At 45.0% G+C, this 7,123-nt stretch overlaps 1 long non-coding RNA gene across 2 annotated transcripts in view; it reads right to left on the reverse strand.

The window, feature by feature from the left end:
- LOC105853822 overlaps positions 1 to 7,074 on the reverse strand; it is a 97,694-nt gene extending 90,620 nt beyond the window's left edge. The window contains exons 1-2 of one of the 2 annotated variants that reach the window (XR_001145594.1): positions 6,928 to 7,074; positions 4,173 to 4,421 (exon numbers count right to left, since the gene is read on the reverse strand). This is a non-coding gene — a long non-coding RNA (uncharacterized LOC105853822). The remainder of the gene's footprint in view (positions 1 to 4,172; positions 4,422 to 6,927) is intronic. The other variant, XR_001145593.1, reaches the window with a different exon arrangement.
- Between the last annotated feature and the right edge of the window lie 49 nt (positions 7,075 to 7,123).

Raw genomic sequence — 7,123 nt, forward strand, 5'->3', positions numbered from 1 at the left:
CCCCAGCCGGGCTCCTTCCAGACCAGCCCCCCCAGCCGGGCTCCTTCCAGACCAGCCCCCCAGGCTGTGCGAGCGGGGCACCGGTGGCCCGAGACCAGGATCCGGGCGCCAGTTTGCACGTGGAACTTTCCGGTTGGTGGGAACCAGCTGCCCCGCGTGCGGCTTCCCGTTTGCTAGTTTCTAGAGCTTGGCGGCTCCCACGGCAGACAGGTTTCCCCCAGACCGGATGGCTGTAAGCGGCCTGCGAAGAACGCCCCCGCACCCCCCACGGTCACCTCCGCACACGCTTCATCACCCCCCACACGCCCTATCAGGCTTCTGCACCCCAGATGGAAAGGGGCTCTGGCCCGTCGCCTTGCCGGAAGCCTCCTCGCGTTTCACTCGCGCTTCAGGGCTCGGCCTCGGGCGTCTGGGGCAAAGCGCCTGGCGGCGAAGGCTCCGGGCAGCGCTCGTGCGCGATCTGCTGCCAAGCGGCTCCCGCAGGCGGCGTGGCCCCGCCGCCAACTTCGTCTGTTTTCGCTGGCGGTGGCCAAACAGCCACCACCGCTGACCAAGGTCCACTTCATGGCTCAGTTGCAAAAGGCTCACAAATGTCAGCAGGAAAAACAGCGTGTTAATTCAGAGTTAAGAGATCACTTTGGGGCCCTCCCTGGGGGCGCCGCGGCCGAAGCCAAAGCCGCTTCTCCAGGGTTCGATCCCCGCCTGCCCGGGAGGTGACCCCAGGGCGCGCAGACCTCTCCTGGCCCGCCCGCTGCTCCCCTCAGCAGTGGACTTCGTCCATCTGCCTGTTCTGCTCCCCGCTCTGTCTCTGGTGAGGCCTCTCACCGTCCCTGAGCCTGTGGCCTGTACCCCAGTTCTGTATGCACAAATAAATAAATCTTTAAAAAAAAAAAGAGAGAGAGAGAGAGATCACTTTGACCTGTTTTACAGGTCTTACTTGTCATTGTGCTTTTCTCCTCTGTACAGATCATTTAACATAGTCACTTGTTCTTTCTACACACACACAGCACACACTTGAAAGCAGGAACATCCATCTCTTTTTCTCACCGATGCACCCCTAGAACCTGCTACATGTTTTAGCTGAAAAGGACGCGAGTGTGATGTCTGACTTGGCAGCTCTTCAGGGTGTGATCATTCAAACAGGGAGGATAAAAACTGGCACCTGCTGTATTTCTCCAGCCCAAACCCCAGACTCTGGTTGGTCTCTTAACAGCTTTTCAGGGCTTCATTTCATTGTTAAAATGCAAATGTCTCCTTGGGTTTCTGTTGGCATACATCTATTTTAAACTCCCATTGCTTAGGGGTTTTCAGACTTCTAAATGCTGGAGAAGTCTGTATCAAAAAATAAATAAAAAAAAATTCACTAGAAGGCGCTTATGAAACATTCAAGTCTGAGAATTTATCTGATTGACCTTGAACAAAGGCCAGACCAAAAACAAGTCTGGAGAACAGTTTCTAGATGGATTCCTTTAGGTTTGCTTATTTCAAATTAGAATTAATAACGCGTATACATCAGCCTGATGATCCCAGAACAATCTGCCAGCTTTCAGAGGAGCATTGGTAAGAAGCCACTTAAGACAGACAAATGGTTAGGGTGTGGGTGAGGGGACCCGGCAGGCAAGCAGGTAGGGGCCTCATGGGTACACCCAAGGGCTCCCGGGGCAGCATCCTGGCCTTCTCCAGGCTGGCCCCCAGGGGTGACCACTGACTGGCCTTCAGGCCTCAGAATCTCATGCCTTCTGGAGTTCCTTCTCCACATTTTGGGAATCTGAACTAAATAACTGTATTATTATTATTTAATTGCCTTTTAATTTAAAAGGGAAAGGGAATGTATTTCAGAAAAGGTCCATATGTAAAGCAAAATGCAGGAAAACTCTGCTGGGCACAGCTTACCCCCTGCCTGGAGGGTTGTCATGTCTTCCCTCCCTGTCCTGCCTCCTCACCCACTAGTTTCCCACCCACCTTCTGGAATCTTCTGCATGCCTCTGTGGAAGCCCCTGGGAGGGATGGTATGAATGGGGGACTGGGTGCCTGAGGCTCTTTCTCCCCAGGAGAAATTCCATCTGGTTTTCCATCATCAATTTATCCTGTTTCTCTACATCAGATAGATTTTATTATCATTCTAATGAATATCACATTCAGAGTGAATACTGGCCAAAAATAATAGCAATGGTGTACTTAACATTCACAAGGATACATATCACACCACAGAAGAGTAAATGAAGAAAGTATTGCATTTTCACAACTTAACAATCAAAGCACATTTGCTCGTAACTTTTAAAATCGAATGAAAATAAAGAGACAAAAAACGAAATTCTGTCTCTGGCTTGCTATGGATGCTACAGATACTTTCAGCTTTAAAATTCTGATCTTAGTATTAACTTTACTTTCACTGATTGTTTTATACTTTCTTCTAGAACTTTTATTTATTAGCATTAAAATATTTTCTTGACTAACTTTTGGAATGAACCCGAGATTGCAAATAATGCCCAAGAACTCTATTAGCTGAAGTAATTTATTAGACGTCCTCATATTAACTAGGCACAGGGAGAGGCCCAGGGGGTAGAATAACAATAAGCTCACATATGAGATTGTTAAGCAATTGAAATACCTTCTATACACCTGCAATAAAATATGGAATTTAGCTGTGTATACTGCCACCTATAATTCACTGAAATAAAATACATTCTTCTCAGTTACCAGCAGAAAGTTCACAACTATACCTGAACCCAATTAAAAATCATTAGTGACCGTGTTTCCATCAGCAATTGGACAGCGGAACCCTACTTGAAAGATATTCTTTGATGTCAGGGCCTGTATTTTTTTTTAGTCACTTGATTCATAATTATTAAAGCTGAAATAAAACTCAAAAAATAAGACTTCTACCTGACCATTTTCTTCATCTGTAGATAAGATTTAAGAGCAAAGAAATAAACACAGAAGTTTTTTGTAAGAGTTTCTAATTTACAAACTGGATCTCACAACCCCAAATATCTCTTTATTTAAACATAAAATATTGTATAAGGCATAAAAACATCAACTAAGCTAAATTACTCAAATGAAGGGAAAAGAATAAGAAAATACTTTAAAAGACATAATCTCTGAATTGCTAATGTGATTTTCCAGTGTAGTTTAATTATAAAGTACTATTACAAAGAACCATGATAAAGACAGGTAGAATAAATCATGTTTCTAGGCTGACATCTACTTATACTTTACCTTTCATATGTTTACCTTTTCATATGTTTACTTTTATATGTTGTAAGTCAACAACAAAAAAAAAACAAATAACTAATCTAATCCTTTCAGAGATAAACATAATTTTATATGTTGTAAGTCTAACTAATTTGATAGGAATAATACAGAAAAACTTTCATGTGAATTTCAATAAGAAGTAATCATAAAACAATCAACTGGAAGAGACTGTCAAGGAGCTCTATAGGTGTTATGGATTTTGGTATTCCAAAGCCCTCTGGAGCTGGAATCTGGTATCAAACAGGTTCCTATTTCGGAAATCTCCAACCAGAAGAAGCACCTTAAATTTCGACAACAACAAATAAGTAACCAGGACTTCTGTGTCCCTGGGATGCAGAACACGCAGAAAGGCTGTGGATCTCAACTCCCCTCTTTCCAAAGTGAAAGGAAATTACTTTGCAATGCAGGTTCCCACTTTCTAAAACAGGGCGTGCAGTGAAATCTTCCAGGAGCTGCTCTGAAGTTAAGGGAAGAAGCAGCTAAGGTTCATCTACGTGAAAAGTGGCTGCTCCCTGCCTGTGACTGTGCATTTCTGTCACTAAGCTCATCAGCAACCCTCCCGCCAGAATGCCCACCTGGTGCCTCTGTATGTTTTCTAATACACCTGTCCTTCTAATATGTAAACCCTACGTATGTGAAAAATTGTTGAGTTTTCCCAGACCCTAAACTGAAGCTATCAGTGCATACCGAATAACACCGTCACTCACATTCACCCTCACAAAGCGTAGAACAGGGCTCTGATGGATCCCCAGCCCCGTCGAGCAGCTGTGGGAATGCCCAGGATGCCTCCCACCGCCCCCCTTTGCCTTACTGGTGAAAATTCTCTTGAGACTTCCTGTTTGGGGAACACAGGTGCCAGAGTAAGCCGTCATGAAGGTGAAGTGGTAGCATGTAAAAATTTGAAACGCAAGGGCTACCTGTCATGGAAGAGTCACCCTTGTCAAGCCTGGGTCTCCTCTTCCAGAATCACCATGTGGCCATCTCAGCAGCTTCATCGGGCAGTGGCATCCTGAGAAGCTCCTGTGGGGTTGGCCCGTCTCCACCCGAGGGTCTCACATCTTGGACGAGATCCCATTTCTGAGTTCTCCAGGTATTCTGGCTCTGTTGTGTTTCCTGCCTTCATTAGTCATGAATGGCATCGTGCTAGCGTCTCTTAAGGACTATATCTGGGAAGATGAAAAAATCAATACAATAGATTTAGTTGCCCCATGGTTTTATATTTTTAATTAAATTGCAGAACCCATCTAGAAATCAGTTTTGCATTTTGTAAAGAAGAAAAACTAAACCAAGTTCCTACCTTTGCATTGCGAGCCCAACAAATGTTCCTATAACATCACTGACTCTGTGTTACCTAGACTCTTCCACTGATAGGTTTATATTTTTCTTACACTAAAATACATCTTTTCTTCTGTGTGTTGTATGCACTTTACATTTATCCATAAGACCTTTTATCCTGGTGACTCATCAGCCCAGAAAAAGCCTCACAGATTATTCTTAATCTCAAATGTATAAAATAATTTTGAGCCTAATGATGCAGTTATTTCTAAACTCCAAAATTCCTAAGCCATAAATAAGATGGATCTGTCAGTGATGAATAAGGAAAGATAAAAAGAAAATATAATGACCAAAAGCCCTTTTTGGAACTGACTTCTATCCATTTCTGGATATAGAAGATCAGAGAAGCCATACGTGTCTGGGGTCATTTCTGGCTTAAAATTCATGACATTTTTTTTTTTTTGGAATGTCATCAATCAACCTTTCTTTTTAATTTACTTCTTCAACATACTTCAAAATTATAACATCACCTAATTTCTACCTAGGCAAGCAAACACCCTCCTCTGGCACTCTACTGGTCCAGACAGTTGATGTTCTACCACCAGAGGACTCAGGCTGGTGAAGGGTGAGACCACTCAGAATCACTATCAATACCCTTCCTCTACTCACAGGAAATAGTGAACACAGTGTATATGAAATTATATAAAAATTTGTAGAAGTCAGCCCTCCCTGGTGGCGCAGCGGGTTACAGCACAGCACCGAGAAGCTAACACCACTTCTGCATGAGTTCGATCCCCGCCTGCCCCGGAAGTGACCCACATGGCGCGGCAGACCCCTCCTGACACTACCCGCTGCTCCCCTCAGCAGTGGACTTTGTCAGCTGGCCTGTCCTGCTCCCCACTCTGTCTCTGGGGAAGCCTCTCACTACCCCTGCACCTCTGGCCTGTGCCCCAGTTCTGTGTGCATAAATAAATACATCTCAAAAAAAAAGTTAGAAAACAGAGCAGTGGTCGCTTGACACAGGTCAAGGGAACTTGATAGATCCTAAACCAGGGTAAAGTGTAACACTCTCAGGCCTGGACACGGGCTTTTCCATCTTAGGAAAGTTCCTTGGCAATAACCCAGGAAAAGAAACTTTTCTCACATACAGATTGTTGCAAGTACAACTTGTGAAATTGAGGATGACATCTTAAAAATATCTTTTGAGATGAATAATAGGAAGTTTAAAGGTCGAGCATTCACTCATTCAGTCAGCAAATGGCTATTAAGTGTGGTGAGCGGTGGCAGCCAACAAATGCATCAAGGAGGCCCCCAACCCTGCCAGGGAGTGACCCACCGGCCACAGCAGACTTCTCCTGGCTCCGTGCTGCTCCCCTCACAGTGGATTTCAGTGGATCCACCTGTTACGCTCCCACTCTGTTTCTGGGGAGTCTTCTTAGCACCACTCCCGTACCTCTGGGCTACACCCCAATTCTTGTATGTATAAATAAAATACATATTTTTTTATTTTTTTAAGATTTATTTATTATGCATACAAGAACTGAGGTACAGGCCAAAGGTGGGGGATGAGCGGTTTCACCAGAGAGAGAGTGGGGAGCAGAACAGGCAGATTCATTGCAACTACTGCTGAGGGGAGCAGCAGGCCAGATAGGAGAAGTTTACTGAGCCCTGTGGGTCAGCTCCCTGGCTGGGATCCAACTCGCGTTGCAGTGGCTGCAGAAAGCTTCCTAGTACTGCGCTTTAACCCACTGCACCACCAGGAGGGGCCCTAAGTAAACCTTAAAAATAATTCCAACATCATCTGAGAGGCAGTTATGGGCTGAGAGGCTCATGCACACAGATTCCGCAGACTCGGCAGGCTTGCGTGTGACCCTGAAGCTCAGAACATTTATACATGTTGGCAGTTTGAAAGAAGCAATCGGCCACATTCAAATATTTGGGGAAGCAGGGATTTGAGCGCAACTTGGTTCAGTTCCCAAGTTTATGTTCTTCTCGATCCCCTGCGTCTCTGTGGCCCAGCGGCTCCTTGCGAAGTGAGGGAGCTGCAGCACCAAGTGGACCGCGCCCTCCCGGGCGCTCGGGGTACACCTCTCAGGGCTTTATTTTCTGTGTGTGCTTCTTACCAGAGTAGCAAACCATGTTTTATTAAGAGTAAGTAAATAAGCTTCCTTTGATTATTTCACTTCATTTTGAAAATTCTTTTTAAGTTATTCCCTCTGTTTTTCTGCTGGCAGAAGATAAAGTCAGCTGTTTGGTTTCCAGAATTTCCTCCCTAAAACAACCTTTTTCTTAGTTACGCAGAAGTGACTAGAGTTGAGGTTTTGTGTAAGGAAACCACTGACCTTCTAAATTAAAGCCCGATGCAGAGAAAAATACAAAGCGTGCACTGATGCTCACAGTTAAGGGCTCACTGCCTGTCCTCCTGCCTGAGCCTCCGATGAGGTAGCGGGTGCACCTGGTGCCCCGGGGTGGGGGGCGGGTTTCCCGGATGAAGCACAGGTGACTTCCTTTTGGACGTGTTTGTTTTGTTAGTTTCCACTTCCGCTTGCTAGCAATTAAATCTATGATCCTCATGTTATTATATATATATATA

The sequence above is a fragment of the Condylura cristata genome, unplaced genomic scaffold, assembly GCF_000260355.1.
Source record: "Condylura cristata isolate star-nosed mole 26May11 unplaced genomic scaffold, ConCri1.0 scaffold00018, whole genome shotgun sequence".
NCBI lineage: Eukaryota > Metazoa > Chordata > Mammalia > Eulipotyphla > Talpidae > Condylura > Condylura cristata.